Raw genomic sequence first — 23,103 nt, forward strand, 5'->3', positions numbered from 1 at the left:
AAGAGAGGAAAAACCGGTGAAAAATCGTGGAGGGGAGGAAAAGTGAGTAAAAATAGCTTTTCAAATTGAAAAGGTCACTTTTGTTGGTGTTGTTGTCGGCGACGCGATATTGATAGCATTGGCTTTGGGTTCTGTCCTTTTGATTATAATTCAATTGTGAGATAAAGTGTGGAAAGTTTCTGACCTCTTTTTAAAAGTTCGTAAAATTTGTTGTGATCCAAGCGAAAAAAAGTCCCTCAAGGTTATTCCGTTTTCCCTTTTAAAACCCTCAAAGTTCCCGGAGCAGCACACTTTCCAATAAAAATACAAGACATATTGGCAGCCAGACGTGCCTGGAAGGAAGAAGCGCTCTCTGAAAGGTGAAAAACAAGTTGAAACAAATCGAAAAAACTAAGGATAAGCCTCCCAGTTCGAGGAAGAAAACAAAAAAAGAGGTGTAAAAAAGGTGGAAATACTACAAAATAAGTGGTTGATCGGGCTTTCGGTAAACAACAAACAAGAGGGGTGAATTTCCATCGTAGAAAATAGCTTTGCCACCTGGACAACGAGATTGGATGCATGGCAGAGAGGCGCATAAAGGTAAGCCGCACGAAATACGATAGTTTTAATTAGTTGGAGGTCTCTCTTGTTTCCCTAACTGTTTCTTGTGTTCTTACCGTGTTTTTTCGCTGATGGAATGAGAAGATGTTCGGCGATGTTGTGGGTGGAAATGTTTACTTACTAGGAAAGGATTTGTACTTGTTTGAAACTACAGGATTGCAGAATATCAAAAACAAATTATCTCTATTGATTACATTTATTTAATAAAACCTTTCGTTTATATCTGTATGGTTTTCTGAACTATACTATGCATGAAAAACAATACAAAAAAAGTTTTTCTACGGTTAACGATAACATCAGGTGGTTCTGTTTCCATTCAAACATTCTCAAAAGTGAAATTTAAGTCTCTTCTTAAGCTTTAAATCTTTATCCTGAAAAGTCTTTAGAAATCATAAAAAAATAAAAACTTGAATTTTATGTTTGGAATTGAAAATACTGTTTTCAAAGTTGATTAAAATTTTGCTCTTTTCAATTTTGTTATAACTAATATTTAAATTTAAATGGAACATTTATTTTATTTTGTTTATTTTTTTAGTTTCAATTTATAATGTATAAATTGATACACGGAAAAAAATATGATCATAACTAAAAATTTAAATCTAAAAAAAGTGCTTTATTTTTATTATTTTTTGGTATGAGAACAACATCTGGAGCAACATTTGAAAAGGGCGCATAAGCATTTTGACAGCTAGAACTATTTCAAAAATTCTGGGACAACAGGTAACTATTTCATAAAACCTGTAGCGTTAGAAGGTAGGTGGGAAGGCCAGCTATTGTTTACCACTTCGACTATTGTGAAAAAGGTACCTGTTGTATCGGATTTTTCAATATAATTCCAGCTGCCAAAATGCTCATCCGCCCTTTTCTTGTGTTGCTCCAGATATGTCATCTTTCCAAAAAAATCCTGAGAGGGTAAAAAATCTTTAACAAAGCTATAATTAAAAAAACACATTTTTTTAATTAAAGAAAGGAAATTTGGATAAAAATAAACGGAAAAAGAAAATGTGGATTGGAACACCGTATTCAAATTTTAGACGATTTAGAAAACTCTTTAAAAAAAATTGAGAAATAATGGTCCCATTATAAACATTAAAAATTTATCATTTGTAAAATTTTGTAAAAAAATCTTATAAAAAAGAAAATTTGGATAATGAAAAAGGGGGAAAAAAAAGAAATTTGTATAAGGCACCGTATTCTAGCTTCAACCATTTTAGAAAAATCTTTTAAAATAAAACATTTGCGGAATTTTGGAATCAAAAATTACAATTCAAAAAGTCGTAATATTGAATATTTTGCCCAATTGAAATGTTAGTATTGATTTCAATATTTTCAAAATGTTTTTGTCCAAGAGAGCAGAAATTAAATCACACTGAGAAAATCTAATTTTCCCTGTTTTTTTTTATTTTTGGCATGGCCAAATCACAGCAACCAAAAGCTGTGTCAACAAAAAAAAAAAAAAAAACAAAATGTTGAGAAATTGTTTAGCTCTTCGAAAATATTTGTGCATCAATATTTCACTTCAAAGTATTAAATTACAGTTATCAATGTACTTTTAAACTGGAAATTGGATTATACATTTAAATTTCAATTCAATTCAATTTTATTAGAAAATAATTTCATATTTCTCATAACCTAATAGAGTTCGGGAATTCCTTTCAACTATGATTTGTTCATTTTGATGTAATTGGATATTTTGACAATAAATTTGACAAGGGAAGAAAAAATTGAAAAAGCACCTTCAAGATGATTTTGCATTTAAAATGAGGCAACAATTAGTCTTACTTTTTTTTATTTTCAAAAATAGCCTACCTTCCAAAAAATATAACTATGTTAAAGAGATTTTGCTTTTTCTAGAATTTCCATAAAAGTAAACCCAAATATGCATTAAAAAAGAGCAGTTCTCTACGGAATCGGTCTTTTTTCTTAAATTTTAATTTTTGTATTTTTTAATCCGGCTGAAATTTTTTTGGTGGTTTCGGTATGCCCAAAAAAGCCATTTTGCATCATTAGTATTACGCCCTTTTGATATGTAAGTCCTGATTTAAAATTTTTGAAAATATATTTTCGAAAAGATCGGAAAATTTCACGAATGTTTCAAGTTTTAACATTGTAAATCGGACCATTAGTTGCTGAGATATGGACATTAGAAAATGGTGGGTTGTTTGAGTGAGACTTAGAAAACATCAATTTTCTTGTTTTTAAACCATTGAGTGGCAATATCTCAGCACCTAAGGGTCGTATTAACAAAGTCCGAAAAAGCAAAATATAGAGAAATTTCTTAGCTTTATAAAAATATTTTTTTCAAAAGTGGGCAAACATGGGCACTATTTTTAAAATATCAATAACTGCGACTATTTTGAAAAAAAAAAAAATACATAAAAATGGATATAACTTGAAATCGGAGCACTTTATCAAATTCACTAAAGTACTTTTTGATTGCAAATTCGATTTTAAAACGAAAAATGAAATTGAAAAAAAATTGCGACCAATATTTCGATTTTTTGAAAAAAATTGCATTGATTCAAAAAATCATAACTCGGTCAAAGATTTTTTGCCCATTCTGCAAATTTCTGAAAAGTTGGCATTTGATGTCTTCTAAAACATATCAAAAAATAAAAAAAATAAAAATAGTGTTTTTTTGCAAATCAAGTTGCACAATCACCATTTTTTTTACCGTGTATCATTTTTTTCAGTGTAGTCCATATCCATACCTACAACTTTGCCAAAGACACAAAATCGATCAAAAAATTCCTCAAAAGATACAGATTTTTGAATTTTCACATGTCATTTTTGTATGGACAGCTGCCAAATTTGTATGGAAAATTATATGGACAAACTTATGATGCAAAAGGCATACCGAAAGCACCAAAAAAGTTTCAGCCGGATTAAAAAATACAGAAAAAATTGAATGACCGAAATCTCAGAGAATTGCTTAAAAGAAAAAATTAAGCAAACATAAAAAAGTGTGTTTTGGAAATCTATTTTACGTGACTAAAAAGTGATTTAAAAAATAAGTCATTTATTCATTTTTCGAGTACCATAAAACGGAGTGACTTTGATAGGTTTGAGATTTTTTCGTAACATGAAAAATAGAAAAATCTGCATGAAATGCTTCGAGAACTTAAAATTGATTGTTTTGTTGTTATGATTCTAAAATATTCAAAATAATGTCTAAAGGATCATGATGTTTCATTTTTCAACATTGAAAATTAGACCATTAGTTTCTGAAATATTTACATTACAAAATTGTATTTTTCTCTTATTTGCTCCTGGAAATTTTATTGGAAATTTAATGAACTTTTCGAAGAAAATATTTTTAGAAATGGACATTGGACACTATTTTAAAAACTCGGAAAACAAAATTACAAAAAAAAAAAATGAAAAAATATGGATTTTGGAAACCGTTATCGGGAGTAACATTGGGTCTGGGGGAGACATTTCTGCATTTTTGTATGACCCAATTTCACCCCCTGACCAAATGTCTCCCCTGATGACGGTACTTTTGTGAAAAAATGTTGATTTCGTCAATGACACCGTCGATCAGAAAATTCCTTCTAAAGTTATTTTTTTTCGAATATTTACTTACCATTGTTAGATGAACAGCTGCAAAATTGTATGGAGACTTGCATGGGTGAACCAATGGCACAAATAAGATTTTTTGTTAATAGGAAAGGTCGCCACAAAGTTTGAGCCACATAAAAAATTACAAAAAAAAAAAAAAATGGTAGAAATCGACCAATTTTCATAGAGAATTGATCAACTTTAAAAAATGTGGGACATTTAATTTTATGGGATCTTTTTCTATTTTTCAGAGTCTATTGATGATCTTCAGAGTAGAGCAGGCAATAAAAAAAATTGGATGTATATCATACCCGCAAGTTATCTCGGTCTCAAAAAATTTTAATAAAAAAATGAAAAGAGTGGTTTATCCACATTGGTGCAAATTTTAGTGTTAAAACAAGATTTGTGAACAATAGCGAAATTTTCTGTTCCTTCGGATGAAAATATCATTCTAATTTAAAAGTTGTGTCTTTTCCTTAGAAAATAGAACATTTAGATGATACCATCACGTTAACTTCACGTTGTCTTCTGTCTGAACTGTAAAAAAGTCCCCAAAAATCCTTTTAGGTGAACTTCATCCCAATTTTCTTACGACGTTACGACAAAGTCGGGCGCAACGCTGCTTCTGGAATGGAAGCAACGATCAAGATGCTCCGTTTTTATTATTAATTTCAGGGATGAATTACAAAGGAAACGATTCGAGTGCTAACGAAATGTTCCGATTGCATGGCCAGCACAAATATCGCTTTGCAGACAGTGACATTCCATGGTCCACGTGACGTGTTTTGTTCGCTTCTCGAATTTCGCGTGACACGTGTCAATTGGTCGTTCGTTTGGCTAACTTATTGAAGAGAGAACAAAATGAGCATGGTAGCTTAATTTATCGGCTATATAAAATTAGGAGGAAATGTTTGAGGTTATGTTTTGTTTCTGGAAAGTTTACTACACCCCTGAACTCCCGCTTGATAAACTTCAGGTCAGCGAGCAGCAGCAAGCAATCGGAAAAAGCTGATTGGAAGTTCCAGTTTCCAGAGCGTTGCGAGGGAGAAATCGAAACCAGAACATCCGGTCGTCTGTTGTTCAGCTTGAAACTCGAAGCCTGGTTGAAGGTAGTAAAGTCAACCTTGTTCAATCTGATAAGAGCGGGTTTGGTTGCGTTCCTTTTTGTTTCCTCTGGCGGCCTCGGAAATGACTTCGACTTCGATGACGACAACGATTTTTGCCCTACAACTAGGCTGTTAGTTCCATGCTAGGTCAGGTGCTTGCCTCTGGTGATATCGATTTGTAGTGTGTGGCAGTGAGTTACAGATTGGAAGCATTTCACTGCAGATTTAATCCACTTTTTGAAGCCTTTTTCAAATCTTTTCCCTTGAATCTCTTAGAAAATTAAAGTAGTAGACAAATCCTGCGTACAACCAGAGAAATCCTGCATGCAACATTGCATGCAATTACAGCATCATTCTTCCCGAACGAACAGCAAACAGAGTCACTATTTTAGGCCAAAAAACGATGCGTTTTCGATGAAGGCGGGACGGGACGGAGTTGTTTATGTGCGAACAGGTTTTCGATTTTCCATGACTATGACGGTGTATGTGTGTGAGTGTGTATGTGTGGCGGAGAACGTTGAAGTTTTCGCTTCCAGGGCATAGAAAGCACGACGTTACGAAAATCGGTGACGTGTGCCACCTCCCAACCCTCTCTTGTTCATGATGGGTTTAAGGGGGTGGGGAGGGATGGAGTGTTTTGACTTGATTTATTGGTGCATAAAGAAGGAGGTGGTAATTTTTCCTGATATCTGGAGCTCAAGCTTGATTGGAATGACGACGACGTTGACGGAGGGCAATGAATGGAATGGAAAGGCAGTGTTGCGTTACAAATTTGGGGAAAGTTTTGAGGTAAGGAATAAGTTAATTGATATTTCTTGATTGATTAGGGAGGTCATCAAAGGGCTAAATTGACGAAATATTAAATAAATTGTAAACAGGATAAAAAATAACCGAGGATTTCTTTCCAACTTGAAAAAGATGGTACAAAAAGTTCAATTTAATATAAAAAAAAACTCACAACTTAAGAATCCCGACCGATCCCCTGCCGACTGATGCGATAATTGAGATTGTCGGATAATTTATTAATTTGATTTCAACGCGCGTCCTGAGAAGCTCTCAAGGGGCAAAAAAATCCTACAAGATTTATCCTTTTTCCCACTTGTGGGAAAGGCTAGACCACGATCAACATGCTCATATGTTATACGGGGAAGACTAATAGTATGAGTGGGAGTGGGGAAGAAAAATCGGGAAAATCCCCAAATTGGACGCCAACACGTCTGTGGGAAATGTGAGGAAAAGCCTCACCGCTTATAGCGATGAAACGATGGACAAGGAATTGCTCTTAATGAAACCACTTTTGCTTCTTCTTCCCCTTCTTATCTCTGGGGTTATTTGGGATTCTCGTGAAGTGTTGGCACAGTTTGGGTGATTTGTTTGGCTCCTGTGAGTGGATCACGTGGATAATGATATGCTCATAAATTAGGATGAAGCTACGATTGAATAATATCACCGGTGGGCGATGATTGGAAATTCATTTGTGTGGCATAATCCAATATTTACAAAGCTCTACCTTCTGAAAAATTGATTTAATCTCGCTTGAACACTTCTCGAGTTGAAAGAGTCTGTGGCAGAGTTTATTGATTCATAATCCAATCAATTTCACAATGCTCTCAAATAGACTTTAACCTACCTACGGTATTGAGGTCCTTTTCGACCCTTTTGAAAATTGAAATTGCCATAACTTTTGCTATAGGGGAAGGTGGGGCAAGACGACCATATGGGGCAAGAGGAACAATCGCTCGTACGGCCGTAATTTTTACAATTTTGATTATTTCCAGTATGAGGAAATGTTGCTAGCAATGCAATTAGCTGATTCTACTACCACATAACCGCCAAAACGACGTAAACGCCACGGAGCATAAGATTTAATGAAGTTTTTTTTTACAAACCTTTTTTTTATAATATTTGGAATGTACAAAATAAGACTTTGGGTTCGTTTTAAGGCTCATTTTATCAAAATGCATTTTTTCCTAGATCAGTAGTGTCCCTACCAATGACTTGCACCTATTATAAAGTATGATTTTACTTTTGGTTATATTTGTTGAGAGCTTTTAAAAAAAATTGTTCATGTCCCGCCCGTGTGGATCAATCGGACCGCGCACTGGACTCACAATCCAGAGGTCGCCGGTTCGAATCCCGCGGCGGGCGCTCTAAAATTCTTTGTGTAAATATGGGTATTCGGCGCCGTCGCTCCGTGCCATACTTTCATACACTTAGGAGCCCAGGGCGGCGAAGTCCTTGTAGATAAAAGGAAGACACTAGTGGTTGGTACTAGCAATGGTGGCCGACAGCTATAAAGTCAACTTCGTTTTTTTTTTGTTCAGGTGGGGCAAGTGTACCATATGGATTTTTAGTATGGAAAAAAATACGAATTGCTGCAAAAACATATTTTATTGGGAAATAAATACATAAACGTACTTAATAACTGATAAACAATTGTTTAAAAAAATGTCCATACAAAGTATAGCGATATTATGAAAATTTCCTTTTTTTCATCTAAATAATAAACTTTTTCGTAAAAACGATCAAATTTTTAGTAAAATAATATTCTTTAATCTAAAAATGAAAGACACGTTTCAAATACATCCTAATCTGATGTATCTAAGTGATAACAGTTCAATTGTCAGCAAATTAACATGTTTTTTCATGCATTGTTCCTCTTGCCCCAACGGGTTGTTCGTCTTGCCCCACTAGTTGAGTAGAACATACGGAAAATAAAAAAAATTAAAATCATTTTTTTGCATTAAAAAACAGGATTTTTTGAAAACTTGTTCTATCAATTTCCTTAGCTTGTTACACTTGCCCCACTTTCCCCTATGCATGCTAAAGACTTGAAATTTTCTGACATTAGGTTTATAGTATAAATACACATTTTACAAAACAAATAAACCTCGAACGACCCCTAGGGGAGCGTCCATAACAAAAGTTACTTTAAAGGAATTGGGGTTAGAGGGTGACGATTCTCGAGATTTTCAATTTCCCGGGAATCGAGAGTTGAATTTTGCAATTTCCCGGGAATTCCCGGGACCCGGGAGTTTTTTTTAACTATGCCAATAGTGCCAATCATTTATAAAGAAAAGTTATTAATGTGTTTCTTTTCAATGAATTTAGATACAATTAATTTATACTTATTCAATAAAACGTTAATTACTAACCTCGTTATTTTCGGGAACTGTCTACCTTTAATTTTTTTCTGAATCTGCAAATACAAGATCGCTTCTTTTTTTGGACTCATAATTGTAGTTTAAAATGTTTACGAATCTTAATTCGTACTAAGTGATTTTTCAAAAGTTGCACAAACTTGTTTATAGATTTTTGTGATGTAAAAAAAAAGCTTATATATAATTTCCCAGTATCGGGATTTTTGCAATATGATAAATAATGACTCAAAACAACAATTTGAAATTGTTTTTTTTTTCCTTTTTAGTCAACTGTAAATATTAATTGACGAAATAGTTTTTTGGAAAATTCGAATGTTCAAATGTGGTGGATCTTAACTTTATAAAGATTGCCAGAGTTTTTTTGATTAAAAATGAGGTTGATGCGAAACACAAAACAACTTATTAACATCGAAAAAGAAAAAAAACTAGATTAAGAGGATTGCTATGCTCGAGAGAGGATATGTAAATTATACTTATCTTGAAAAGGATTTTCCTCTTTGAAATAATAATTAGAAACAATAATTGCTTAGTATGCTTAAGTTAAAATTTAAGCTTTCTGAATAAAAAGATTAGAGATGCATTGGGTTATTCAAACTTGAACACCGAATATTAAATTTAACATCCAATGACAAAAACAATTTCGAATTGGTTGATTAGCTGATTAGTTTATATAATTTTGCTTCGATATTCATAAGCTTAAAATTTCCCGGGAGTCTCGACCAAATTTCCCGGGAATCGAGAGGTCCAAAAATGGTCGATTTCCTGGGAAATTTTTCCCGGGAATTCTCGCTCGTCACCCTCTAATTGGGGTCCTTTTCGACCCCAAACTTTAAAAAATTGTAAAAAATCCAGTTTTTTACCAATTCTGGTTCTTGTTTTACATGTTTTACTGTTTTTCACGTATATGTGATATCAATACTCTCATGATACTTGAAATTGATTCATAAAACTTACTTAAAACACAAAAAAAACAATTGTCAGGACCACTTTGGAGTGTTAGTGGCCACCTGGAACCGGTTCCCGGGTATCCGATAAACAGCCAACTCTTGATTTTTTTTGTTGAAAACCCATAATGTTGCATATCAAACTTCATGAAATTTAAAGATATGTCCATCTTTTGTAATGCAGTTGTTCGCTGAGCCATCCTGGCCAATCTGGAACCGGTTACCGGTAGGTCACTTGGCCCTGATACTAATATTTGTGGTCAAAGTACAGTTAAATACCTGTTCAAAGTTGGAGTCTCAAAAAGGTCTTTTTACGGTTGTAGCCGATTCCCGGTGGCCACAGTACCCAAACCCGGTTTTCCAGGTCGATTTCGGAAAGGGGACGTTCTAAGCTTTGTGATCATTTGTGATCAAAAGAACCGGAATCGGTCAAAAACTGGATTTTTGATGATTTTTTAAAGTTTGGGGTCGAAAAGTAACTTTTGTTATGGACGCTCTCCTAGGGGTCGTCCGAGGTTGTGTGAATTTATACTATGAATTTAATGTCAGAAAATTTCAAAGCTCTAACATGTATATAGAGCAATTCCAGCTCAAATCAGGATTTTTTCTGGTACTTTTGTACCCGACCCTCTCCGATTTCAATGAAACTTTGTAGACATGTTATCCTAGGCCTATATAAGTCATTTTTGTGTATATGGAGCCAATAGTACTCGACAATAACATTTGAGAAGGGCGTAAGGTATTTAAATATTTTTGTATTTTGCAATTTAAAAATTACTGTATCTCGAAGCCGTTGCATCGTATCAAAAAGTGGTCAAAGACTAACTTGTAGGAAATTGGACGGGCTTTCTGATAAAAATACACTGAAACAAAAATACACGCCACTTTTATGTCATTTTTCAATTTTTAAGTTTAAAAGTTAAATTTTAAGATGATGTCACGATTTTTTTTCGCTCAAAATTTTTGAGGAAATACCCTAAGATGTTACCAAAAGACTGATGAAAAATGCAATATGGTATGTCTCTCCTAAAAAATACAAAAATCATTTACTAAAACTGTTTTTTGAAAAGTGGTCTAAACGTCAAAATTTTTAAAAACCGGTGTTGAAATCGATTCCCCAGATAATTTTACATAAAAGTCTGCATATTGACCATTGTCCTATGTCATATCCTTGGGAAGATACAGCGGTTTTAAAAATAAAAACTAACTTAATCCACCTATGTGGTTGATGCCTTCCTCACTTTTTACCAACAATGGGTAATATGAGTGGTTTGGACACATATTTCAGCTATTTTTTTTAGGCCCAGAAAAATAAGTACACAGATATAACTTAAGTTGTCATAACTCGAGACAGGGTTGCCAGATCTTCAATTATGTGGACTCGTTGGAAAAGTCTCTTGATTACCTAACCAACAATGTGTCGGATAATGGTTCCGGACATCGTTTACATGCATTTAAGTGAGATCCGGCTTCAAAAAAGTACATTAATATCACTTAAGTGGTCATAACTCGAGACAGGGTTGCCAGATCTTCAATTATGTAGACTCGTTGGAAAGGTCTCTTGATTACTTAACCAACGATGGGTCGGATGATGGATCCGGACATCGTTTACATACATTTAAGTGAGATCCGGTTTCAAAAAAGTACATAAATATCACTTAAGTGGTTATAACTCGAGACAGGGTTGCCAGATCTTCAATTATGTGGACTCGTTGAAAAGGTCTCTTGATTACCTAACCAATGATGGGTCGGATGATGGATCCGGACATCGTTTACATGCATTTAAGTGAGATCCGGCTTCAAAAAAGTACATAAATATCACTTAAGTGGTAATAACTCGAGACAGGGTTGCCAGATCTTCAATTATGTAGACTTGTTGGAAAGGTCTCTCGATTACCTAACCAATGATGGGTCGAATGATGGATCCGGACATCGTTTACATGCATTTAAGTGAGATCCGGCTTCAAAAAAGTACATAAATATCACTTAAGTGGTCATAACTCGAGACAGGGTTGCCAGATCTTCAATTATGTAGACTTGTTGGAAAGGTCTCTCGATTACCTAACCAATGATGGGTCGGATGATGGATCCGGACATCGTTTACATGCATTTAAGTGAGATCCGGCTTCAAAAAAGTACATAAATATCACTTAAGTGGTCATAACTCGAGACAGGGTTGCCAGATCTTCAATTATGTAGACTCGTTGGAAAGGTCTCTTGATTACTTAACCAACGATGGGTCGGATGATGGATCCGGACATCGTTTACATACATTTAAGTGAGATCCGGTTTCAAAAAAGTACATAAATATCACTTAAGTGGTTATAAATCGAGACAGGGTTGCCAGATCTTCAATTATGTGGACTCGTTGAAAAGGTCTCTTGATTACCTAACCAATGATGGGTCGGATGATGGATCCGGACATCGTTTACATGCATTTAAGTGAGATCCGGCTTCAAAAAAGTACATAAATATCACTTAAGTGGTAATAACTCGAGACAGGGTTGCCAGATCTTCAATTATGTAGACTCGTTAGAAAGGTCTCTCGATTACCTAACCAATGATGGGTCGGATGATGGATCCGGACATCGTTTACATGCATTTAAGTGAGATCCGGCTTCAAAAAAGTACATAAATATCACTTAAGTGGTAATAACTCGAGACAGGGTTGCCAGATCTTCAATTATGTAGACTTGTTGGAAAGGTCTCTCGATTACCTAACCAATGATGGGTCGGATGATGGATCCGGACATCGTTTACATGCATTTAAGTGAGATCCGGCTTCAAAAAAGTACATAAATATCACTTAAGTGGTCATAACTCGAGACAGGGTTGCCAGATCTTCAATTATGTAGACTTGTTGGAAAGGTCTCTCGATTACCTAACCAATGATGGGTCGGATGATGGATCCGGACATCGTTTACATGCATTTAAGTGAGATCCGGCTTCAAAAAAGTACATAAATATCACTTAAGTGGTCATAACTCGAGACAGGGTTGCCAGATCCTCGATGTTGTGGACTCTTGATTACCTATCCAACAAGGGGTCGGATGATCGTTCCGGACGTCGTTTACATACATTTAAGTGAGATCCGGCTTCAAAAAAGTACATAAATATCACTTAAGTGGTCATAACTCGAGACAGGGTTGCCAGATCTTCAATGTTGTGGACTCGTTGGAAAGGTCTTTTGATTACCTAACCAACGATGGGTTGGATGATGGATCCGGACATCGTTTACATGCATATAATTGAGATCCGGATATATGTGAAAACACATTTTTATACATAACTTTTGAACTACTTATCGAAACTTCAAACAATTCAATAGCGATGTATGGGACCCTTAACCAAGTCGATTGCAACTGGTTCGATCAAAATCGGTTCAGCCATTGCTGAGAAAACTTGGCAAGATTTTTGAACACATACATACATACACACACACACACATACACACACACACACACACATACACACACACACACAGCCATTTGTTCAGTTTTCGATTCTGAGTCGATTTGTATACATGAAGGTGGGTCTTCGAGCTTTTAATAAAAAGTTCATTTTTAGAGCAGGATTATAGCCTTACCTCAGTGAGGAAGGCAAAATGTTGAAAAAACTGGATTTTTGGTGGTTTTTGGCATTTTCTATATGACAGACTTGGTTTTTCAGTCTCGTAAATATTTTTACCGGAAAGCTCGTAAAATTTCCCATAAGTTTGCCTTTGACAGCTTTTTGATTTATATCGTTTTTATATTTACGTAATCAAATTTACTATCCTGGTTTCTACCACACTGAAAAAAATATTCTATTTTCAGTTATAAGCAATGTAATTAAGCTTATATCTGTAAGCCCTTACATCCAATTGAAATGCTGTCAAAGGCAAACTTATGGGAAATTGGACGAGGTTTCCGTTAAAAATATTTACGAGACTGAAAAACCAAGTCTGTCATATAGAAATTGTCAAAAACCACCAAAAATCCCGTTTTTTCAACATTTTTATTTTTTAAGCTGCTGTATCTTCCCAAGGATTGGACATAGGACAATGGTCAATACGGAGACTTTTTTGTAAAATTGTCTGGAGAATCGATTCTCACTACCGGTTTTTAAAAATGTTGACGCTTAGACCACTTTTAAAAAAAACTGTTTTAGTAAATGATTTTTGTATTTTTTTAGGAGAGACATACCATCCTGCATTTTTCGTCAGTCTTTTAGTTACATTTTAGGCTATTTCCTCAAAAATTTTAAACGGAAAAAATCGTGACATCACCTTCAAATTTAAGTTTTAGACTTGAAAATCAAAAAATCTCATAGATGTGGCGTGTATTTTTGTGTCAGTGTATTTTTTTTCAGAAAGCCCGTCCAATTTCCTACAAGTTTGTCTTTGACCACTTTTTGATACGACGCAACGGCCTCGAGATACAGTAATTTTTAAATTACAGAATACCAAAATATTTAAATACCTTACGCCCTTCTCAAATGTTATTCTTGAGTATTATTTGCTCCATATGCACAAAAATGGCTTATATAGGCCTAGGATAACATGTCTACAAAGTTTCATTGAAATCGGAGAGGGTCGGGTACAAAAGTATCAGAAAAATTCCTGATTTGAGCTGGAATTGCTCTATAGCAAAAGTTATGGCAAATCTAATTTTCAAAATGGTCGAAAAGGACCTCAATACCGTAGGAAGGTTAAAAAGCACTCAGCTTTTATAATTAAAAGTTTGAAATATGATTCCCTGCAAAGGCTAATGAATTGACATCAGTTGAAAGAATCTACAAATCGCTGAATTGAAAATGTAGCATACTGGAGCAGAACTGTTTAATTCTGATAAAACACTCATTGAAAATTTAAATAATATTAATCTTACACTTTGTGAATTTGGAATCAAAATGGCCATTTTGTGTGTAAAATTTGGATCTTATTGGTCACTGATTGAATTTTTAATTTATTGCTCCAGCATTTAAAAGTATCCAAATTCGGGAGTTTCGTTCAAATTTCCCAGGAATTAAGAGGCTCAAAAATAACCAATTTTCCAGGAAATTTGTCCAGGAATTTTCCGCTCGTTACCCTCTATTAACCTTTCTTGAAAGAACAACAATATTTTCAATAATAAGTTCTAAATTTGTCAGACATTTCTGTACTGATAATTCTAAAATTTTAATTTCAAATCTACTGGTGTGTTAAGATTAAATTTGTCCAATTTCACAATTTCATTTCATGCAAAATGAAACACTAAAAATGGGTTGGAATTAATTACCAGGATTCTGAGATATGATCTTTTGATAATGAAAACTACAAAAATTTACATATTTTGGACCCCCTGTTTTCGTTTCGTGTTGCGGTATGACAGTTCTAACGTAGGAAAATGTATCAAATGTGACATATTTTATGGATGACGCCTTACCAAGTTTTTTGTTCTTTTCTATCATTCATTTATTTGGTCAATCAACTGTTTGGCTTCTTTTGAAAAAATCCTTAATTTTTCGCATTTCAGTAAAATGGCACATTAAAAGAACAAATCTTGTTCTTTTAATGTGCCATTTTACTGAAATGCGAAAAATTAAGGATTTTTTCAAAAGAAGCCAAACAGTTGATTGACCAAATAAATGAATGATAGAAAAGAACAAAAAACTTGGTAAGGCGTCATCCATAAAATATGTCACATTCTAGGGGGAGGGGGGATCTGAGAAAGTGTGACTTTGCGTTTTATAAGTGTAGAGAAAGCGTGACAAAGGGGGGGAGGGGGGGTAAATTTTGGCTGATTTTAGTGTGACGTACTTTATGGATGAAGCCTAATAAAATACGCAGCTTTATGGCATGTTATTATTTGAACCATGAAAACATTACACGACATCCACGGCTAATTTCACAACCTTTCATGCACCTCTAAACCAAATCAACCATCCCAAAGGGGGTGTACCCCATTTGGCATAATGGACATTTGGCATAATGGAAGTTTGGCATAACTTGTTCAAAAACCATCGAGGACGTTTGGCATAATGGACATTTGGCATAATGGACGTTTGGCATAACTCGTTTAAAAATCATCTAGGACGTTTGACATAATGGACGTTGGGCATAGTTATTTCTAGATTTTTTTTTGATTTTTTTTTATGAGTATTTCTTATTTTCACGAATGAAAATGTATTGTTTATTTACCTTTTTTATATCTTTAAGAGATTATTATTTTTTTTCGAAAATTTGGTATCTCTATATTATTTCCCAAATAGTATTTTTTTCCCTTTTTGATTATTATTCACAATAAATTTTTTCATGAAATCGCGATATTTTATTGAAAATTTAGTTGAAGGAAATATCTCTTGTTAGCTTTACATTTTTCCCCTTTCAGTATAATTAGCAATAATATTTTTAAAATAAAATTTTCCCTTCTTTTTTATGAAATTCAACTAAAAGATGAAAAAACCTCTTCAAATCTTCGACAATTGAGCTGTTATAATGCAATTTTCCCTTCTTTTGATCATAATTTAACTAGAAGAAGGAAAAATCTGTAGATAAATTCACATTTGTCCCTTCTTTTTTCGAATTCAACCTAAAGAACACCCAGAACTGGGCAGCACTCGTCCGACACGAGAGTAGCGGTAAAATTTACAGACACAGAGAACACAGTTCTAGATGACTGAGAGAATTATGCCCTCGAGTCCATTCTAAGAAAAAGTTCATCCTTCAAAACAAAAAGTCTGGAGCTTTTTTTAAAAAAAGGTCCAATAAACCAAATTTTCAGTTTTTGCTTTTTGAGTGTTTTTAAATAACCCTGACTCAAGGCGGTTTCAAAAACACCGAAAAAGCAAAACTAGAAATTTGGTTTATTGGACCTTATCAAAAAAAAAAACTCCAGAAGTGTTGTCTACGGGAATTGAACCAGGGACCTTTAATATAATAACTCAATGACTAAACTGCCTTGGCCACAACAGCTTGGTGACACAAGAGTAGTGAGATGTCGATGTATGACTCTTGTTGAAGATTTACTGTTTTAATTAATTAATGAAATTGATTGTTTTGCAGGTATGAGTTGGAACCATTATTCTATCGAGTTTAGCATTGAACTCCTATAAATGTTGATGGAACAATACTCTTGACCCTGTATTTTGGGTGAAGGGATGTCGATTTTGCTATTCTTTAAATATTTTCAATTAAGTTTTTTTATGCAATTTTCCCATCTTTTTTATATTCAACTTTAAGAAGAGAAATTCTCTTATAGATGTTCTCTTTAACATTTCTATCATTTTTGCACATTTTTTCTCTGTTGCTTTATTTTTTTTGCAATAAAGTTGTTTATGCAATTTTCCCTTCTTGTATATATTTAAAACTAATCTTAAAGAAGGAATAATTGTTCAATTAAATTGATATTTTGAATAGAGGTAGGTGAAAACATAAAGATAAAGCGATTATCAAACGTTTAAAGAGTAGCAAATTGTAAATCTGTAAAGAAACTTTTTCTTCTATAAGTTGAATTTTATATAAAAGAAGGGAACATTTCATAAACAAACTCAATTGTCAAATATTCAAAAAGTTTTGTTTAGAGATTTTCCCTTCTAAAAGTTGAATTTAAAATAAAAGAAGGGAAAATTTCATAACTACTTATTTGTCAGATATTTAAAGTAAGAAAAAATGTACTTCCCTTATTTAGGTTGATTATTTAAGAAGGGAAAATTGCATAAAAAAAATAATTGCAAAATATTGAAAAAAAAACAAACTGCAGATTTTTTGAGAGATTTTGCCTTCTTTTAGTTTTAAAATAAAAGAAGAGAAAATTGCTTTGAAAATCTTAATTGAATTTCTTTAAAGCAGAGCAAAATATTCATACATTCTTCAGGTTGAATTCTAAAAAGGAGGGAAAAGGGAAAATAGTATAAAATCTTGATTGCAAAATATTTAAAGACTGGCAAAACTGCCATCTCATTGATAGTTGAATTTAAAATAAAAGAAGGAAAAATATCATACAAAAAAATAGCTGCAAACTTATTCAAAAGGAGAAAATTTTTAATATTATTTAGAATCTTTCTAAAAAAATATTTTAAACAAATTTTTTGAAAAAATGCATTTTAAAGCTTTATAAACAAATATTCCAAAAAGGGGAAAAATTACATCTATTGAAAGAAAATAGATACATGATATCTTTAAAAAAAATCATCTTTTAAAGTAAAATTATCTGTGTAGAAAATAGGAAAAAAGCTATAAATTATTATACTTTACAGAAAATAAATACTAATTTAATAAAACAAAAAAAGATAGCAATAATTATGCCAAACGTCCTTGATGGTTTTTGAACGAGTTATGCCAAACGTCCATTATGCCAAATGTCCATTATGCCAAACGTCCTTGATGGTTTTTGAACAAGTTATGCCAAACGTCCATTATGCCAAATGTCCATTATGCCAAACGTCCCTGATGTCTTGGATCAATTATGCCAAACGTCCATTATGCCAAACGTCCTTCTTGAAAACCCGTTATGCCAAATGTCCATTATGCCAAATGGGGTACACCCATTATTTGAACCATGAAAACATTACACGACATCCACGGCTAATTTCACAACCTTTCATGCACCTCTAAACCAAATCAACCATCCCAAAGGTACTGTAACAAGTTAATTTTACAGCGAAAAATTCCACCAAAAACCAGCCTCGTCAAACCACACTTTATGAGCTTGAAAATTTACTGAAATCGTCCCTCTCACCACCACGACCCCCAACCAGTATTACCCTCCAACCATAACCATCGTCATCGGGGCCGTGGCGTCATAAAACAGCAACCACGTGGCACATCATTTCCAACTGCTGGGGTGCTGGTCAGCAAGTACGCGCGCGTCAGCGTGGAAAATTCTTGCCGCGCAAATTAAGCACAGCGCCAATTTACTCACCCAGAAGGAAAAACTGTTTTTCGCAGCGTTTCAATTTCACGAGTACTACAAAACAAGAAGCCAACAGATGGTCCACATTAGCGTTTGCATTAGTGACACCTTTGGTCCGGTTTTTTCTTTGCTGTTGTTTGTGCTACGTATATTTAGCATCAAAAACACGCAACATAAACTGTCAACAACTGTGTGAAACAATGACATCTGTGTGACCCCGACAATGTGGCGAGCATATTTTGTGGCCGGCGAACCAATTTGGAAAAGTTTACTCATTTGGACAGCAGCACAGGCAATTTTGGTTAATTTTCAAATCTCCCCCCTCCCACCTCCTCAAAAACCAAAGAAACGCAATCTTTGTTGCTCTCGAGGTGGGATGTTCAATTATAAAGTTTCGACAAAATTGCAATTAAAATTTTCGTAAGATTCGGTGTCCTGCCCAGGCACGAACGGAAATTGAAGCTGAATCGAACGAGTTTCTTTGATCAGGCTTCGTCCGTGTAGATATTACTACCGGAGCCGGTTGTTGGAAATCGACGTTTGCTAGAAGATTACCTCTTTCTTTTAATTGGCATGTCGTGAAAATTTAAGCAAATTGAAAAAAAAAATACCTAAGTTTTCAAATTTTCATAAATAAAAAAGGGGTTTTATGATATAAGATTTCGTCAATGTCCGCGGTACAATTGGGGATAAGAATAGGGGATATGGAAGATGAAAAGTAGTGTTGATACTTAACGTTTTTCAGGAGATAAGGGAGGAGATCCTCGATGTTCCCAAATAAGTTTCGCTTGGCGATGGACGGTTTTTGAAAAAGTGGAAGGTCTACACTGAAAAAAATCAGTTCCCAAAATCGTGAACAAGCGTTCATGAATTCTGGAACCACGAACAATTGCATAGCACGTTTTTGAAACAGATAGAGAACAATCTTCAAAGAAAGTGGGTAATTCTCCGCCAACTCACACAGCAGTTGCTCCGACCCCTCTTCGATTTGCGTGAAACTTTGACCTAAGGGGTAACTTTTGTCCCTGATCACGAATCCGAGGTCCGTTTTTTGATATCACGTGACGGAGGGGCGGTACGACCCCTTTCTTTTTTGAACATGTGAAAAAAGAGGTGTTTTTCAATAATTTGTGGCCGGAAACGGTTAAAAGATAGAAATTTGAAAAATCTCCCATTTTCCGTTACAGGACTGAAATTTTTTTTGGAACATTTCATTTTATAGGAAATTTAATTTACTTTTCGAATCTACATTGACCCAGGAGGGTCACTTTTTCATTTAGATCAAAAATTTTCATTTTAAAATTTCGTGTTTTTTCTAACTTTGCAGGGATATTTTTTAGAGTGTAATAATGTTCTACAAAGTTGTAGAGCAGACAATTAAAAAAATTTTGATATATAGACATAAGGGGTTTGCTGGTAAACATCACGAGTTATAGAGATTTTACGAAAAAAAAAGTTTTGAAAAAGTTGGTCGTCGTTGATCATGGCCGTTCATGGTCGACAGACACGGACGACGAAACAAAGAGAAACGCAAAAAGCAACTTTTTCAAAATATTTTTTTGTAAAATCAAAATAACTTGCGATGTTTTTAAGGAAACCCCTTATGTTTATATAACAATTGTTTTCTAATTGTCTGCTCTACCACTTTGTAGAACATTATTACACTCTCAAAAATAACCCTGCAAAGTTAAAATAAATAACCCTTCTGAATCAATGTAGATTTGAAAAGTACATTAAATTTCCCTTAAAATGACATGTTCCAAAATTTTATACAGCCGAGTAACAGAAAATGGCAGAGTTTTTAAAACTTTTCTTGAGTTTTTTCGATGAAACATGGGTAATTCTCCGCCAACTCACACAGCAGTTGCCCCGACCCCTCTTCGATTTGCGTGAAACTTTGTCCTAAGGGGTAACTTTTGTCCCTGATCACGAATCCGAGGTCCGTTTTTTGATATCTCGTGACGGAGGGGCGGTACGACCCCTTCCATTTTTGAACATGCGAAAAAAGAGGTGTTTTTCAATAATTTGCAGCCTGAAACGGTGATGAGATAGAAATTTGGTGTCAAAGGGACTTTTATGTAAAATTAGACGCCCGATTTGATGGCGTACTCAGAATTCCGAAAAAACGTATTTTTCATCGAAAAAAACAATAAAAAAGTTTTAAAAATTCTCCCATTTTCCGTTACTCGACTGTAAAAAATTTTGGAACATGTCATTTTATGGGAAATTTAATGTACTTTTCGAATCTACATTGTCCCAGAAGGGTCATTTTTTCATTTAGAACAAAATTTTTCATTTTAAAATTTCGTGTTTTTTCTAACTTTGCAGGGTTATTTTTTAGAGTGTAACAATGTTCTACAAAGTTGTAGAGCAGACAATTACAAAAATTTTGATATATATACATAAGGGGTTTGCTTATAAACATCACAAGTTATCACGATTTTACGAAAAAAAGTTTTAAAAAAGTTGGTCGTCATCGATCATGGCCGTTCATGGTCACCCGCGACAGACACGGACGACGAAACAAAGAGAAACGCAAAAAGTAACTTTTTCAAAACTTTTTTTCGTAAAATCGCGATAACTTGTGATGTTTATAAGCAAACCCCTTATGTCTATATATCAAAATTTTTGTAATTGTCTGCTCTACAACTTTGTAGAACATTGTTACACTCTAAAAAATAACCCTGCAAAGTTAGAAAAAACACGAAATTTTAAAATGAAAAATTTTGTTCTAAATGAAAAAATGACCCTTCTGGGACAATGTAGATTCGAAAAGTACATTAAATTTCCCATAAAATGACATGTTCCAAAATTTTTTACAGTCGAGTAACGGAAAATGGGAGAATTTTTAAAACTTTTTTATTGTTTTTTTCGATGAAAAATACGTTTTTTCGGAATTCTGAGTACGCCATCAAATCGGGCGTCTAATTTTACATAAAAGTCCCTTTGATGCCAAATTTCTATCTCATCACCGTTTCAGGCTGCAAATTATTGAAAAACACCTCTTTTTTCGCATGTTCAAAAATGGAAGGGGTCGTACCGCCCCTCCGTCACGAGATATCAAAAAACGGACCTCGGATTCGTGATCAGGGACAAAAGTTACCCCTTAGGACAAAGTTTCACGCAAATCGAAGAGGGGTCGGGGCAACTTTTCCCGATTTCGTGTGAGTTACCCATATTTAGGGTTAGTGAAATTTCACGATTTCGCGGACAGCGTGAAATCCGTGAAATTTTGCTTTTTCTGCGAAATCCCGTGAAATTGTATGTTTGTGTGAAACTGTAACGATATTTCTTAAAATAATTTATCAAACTCAAATAGGAATGAAAATAATCCTAAGCGGCTTAATTACTAATATACACATTAAAAAAAACCATGGTAATATAACATCTGGGAAGGGGTACATCTTTTATGTCAGAAAAAAGGTGTAATTTAACCTCTGGAAGTGTGTAATTTTACCTCTTTTCTGGTGTAATGTAACTTTTTCAGTCTAAATTGAGGTTAAATCACATCATAAAAGAGGTAATATTCAACCATCCAAAATCACAACTTCCAAATTTACATTACTTTTTACTGTGTAGGGTTAGTGTTTTTTGACGATTTCGTGTACGGCTTATACTGCCGCTCAAATCAAGTCCGTCCCATATGTAATTTCGTCAATATTGAGTTAATGATGCAGTTTGGTTCAAAATCATGTGAACTATCAAGAAAACTAATAAAATTTATTAGTTTATTCCAGAAAATTTCGTAGCAAATTTCACTTTTTTCTGAAATTCTAACACGTAGCCTTATGGGCGGAACATATTTGTTTTGCTTTTTTCTCGGCGTGCTGTTTTTACATATTGGACGGACTAGATTAGAGCGGCAGTATACTTCGTGATATTTATCAATTTTCTCAAATATTTTTTAAATAACAGAATAATAAATATTGGATTCATAAAGACTATTTAAGTAAATTTTATTATTTTTCAATTGAAAAGCTTGATATGAACCATTTGAAGAATTGCATTTTTTCAGTTTTTTAGAAGCTGACTAAATTTAGTAATATTTTCATTCGTTGCAATACACAAATTGCTGTTATTTTATTTGAAAGGTGTTGTTTCAATAGAAATTCAAATAATCCTGCTTTGTTTTATGTAAAATAAAATGAAGAGTATTTTTATTTTGCAAATTGTCTTTTAAACCATTTCAGTTTTTTTGGAGTCCTGTTTAATTTTAACAATATTTGATTATTTGGATGGATGATTCCCGTGAAAGATAAAAAATGCTCTTTTTTTTGTTTTCTGTTCTCATTTTGAATTAGAAATTTCGATTTCGTTACAAATCATATTATTTTTGCCAATTGATTTGAAATTTAGTTTTTGATAAGTGAGATGAAAACTTAAAAAAATATTTTTAATGGGCCTACTGTCGCAGAAAATTCAAATAATTTTACTCATTTTGGCTGAACAAGATTGTTTAATCTTGTTTTGATATTAAATTTAATAAAATGCAAATCAGCGAAAACTTTTTATCTTATTATTCAAATAATTTAAAAGAAAAGCAGTTCAGTTAATGAGAAAACGCATACCCTACATTTTGTTTCAAAAAATATGAAGAGCTTATCCATAAACCAGGTGGATTTTTTTTTGAAAATTGGGAGAATTTTGTTTTTTTTTGTCACGTTGAAATTAAGTGAACTTTTTAAGTTCAGTTAAGAATAATATATAATGAAGAATAACAAGTAGTTTCTGTGATTTAAACATAAGATTTTCAGAGTTATTTTAACATTTTTCACGTTCCGCGAAATTTGCGTGAAATTTGGTGTTTTGAAATTGAGGTCCTCGTGGAATTTGCAATTTTCAAGCGGGAATAATCACT

The 23,103-nt window shown here is 33.8% G+C and overlaps 1 protein-coding gene across 1 annotated transcript in view; it reads left to right on the forward strand.

The window, feature by feature from the left end:
* The first annotated feature begins 492 nt into the window (after positions 1 to 492).
* LOC120415833 (potassium voltage-gated channel subfamily KQT member 1-like) overlaps positions 493 to 23,103 on the forward strand; it is a 454,129-nt gene continuing 431,518 nt past the window's right edge. The window contains exon 1 of the mRNA XM_052709146.1: positions 493 to 579. The gene's annotated coding sequence lies outside the window, so the exon portion shown is untranslated. The remainder of the gene's footprint in view (positions 580 to 23,103) is intronic.

This window comes from Culex pipiens, chromosome 2, assembly GCF_016801865.2.
Source record: "Culex pipiens pallens isolate TS chromosome 2, TS_CPP_V2, whole genome shotgun sequence".
NCBI lineage: Eukaryota > Metazoa > Arthropoda > Insecta > Diptera > Culicidae > Culex > Culex pipiens.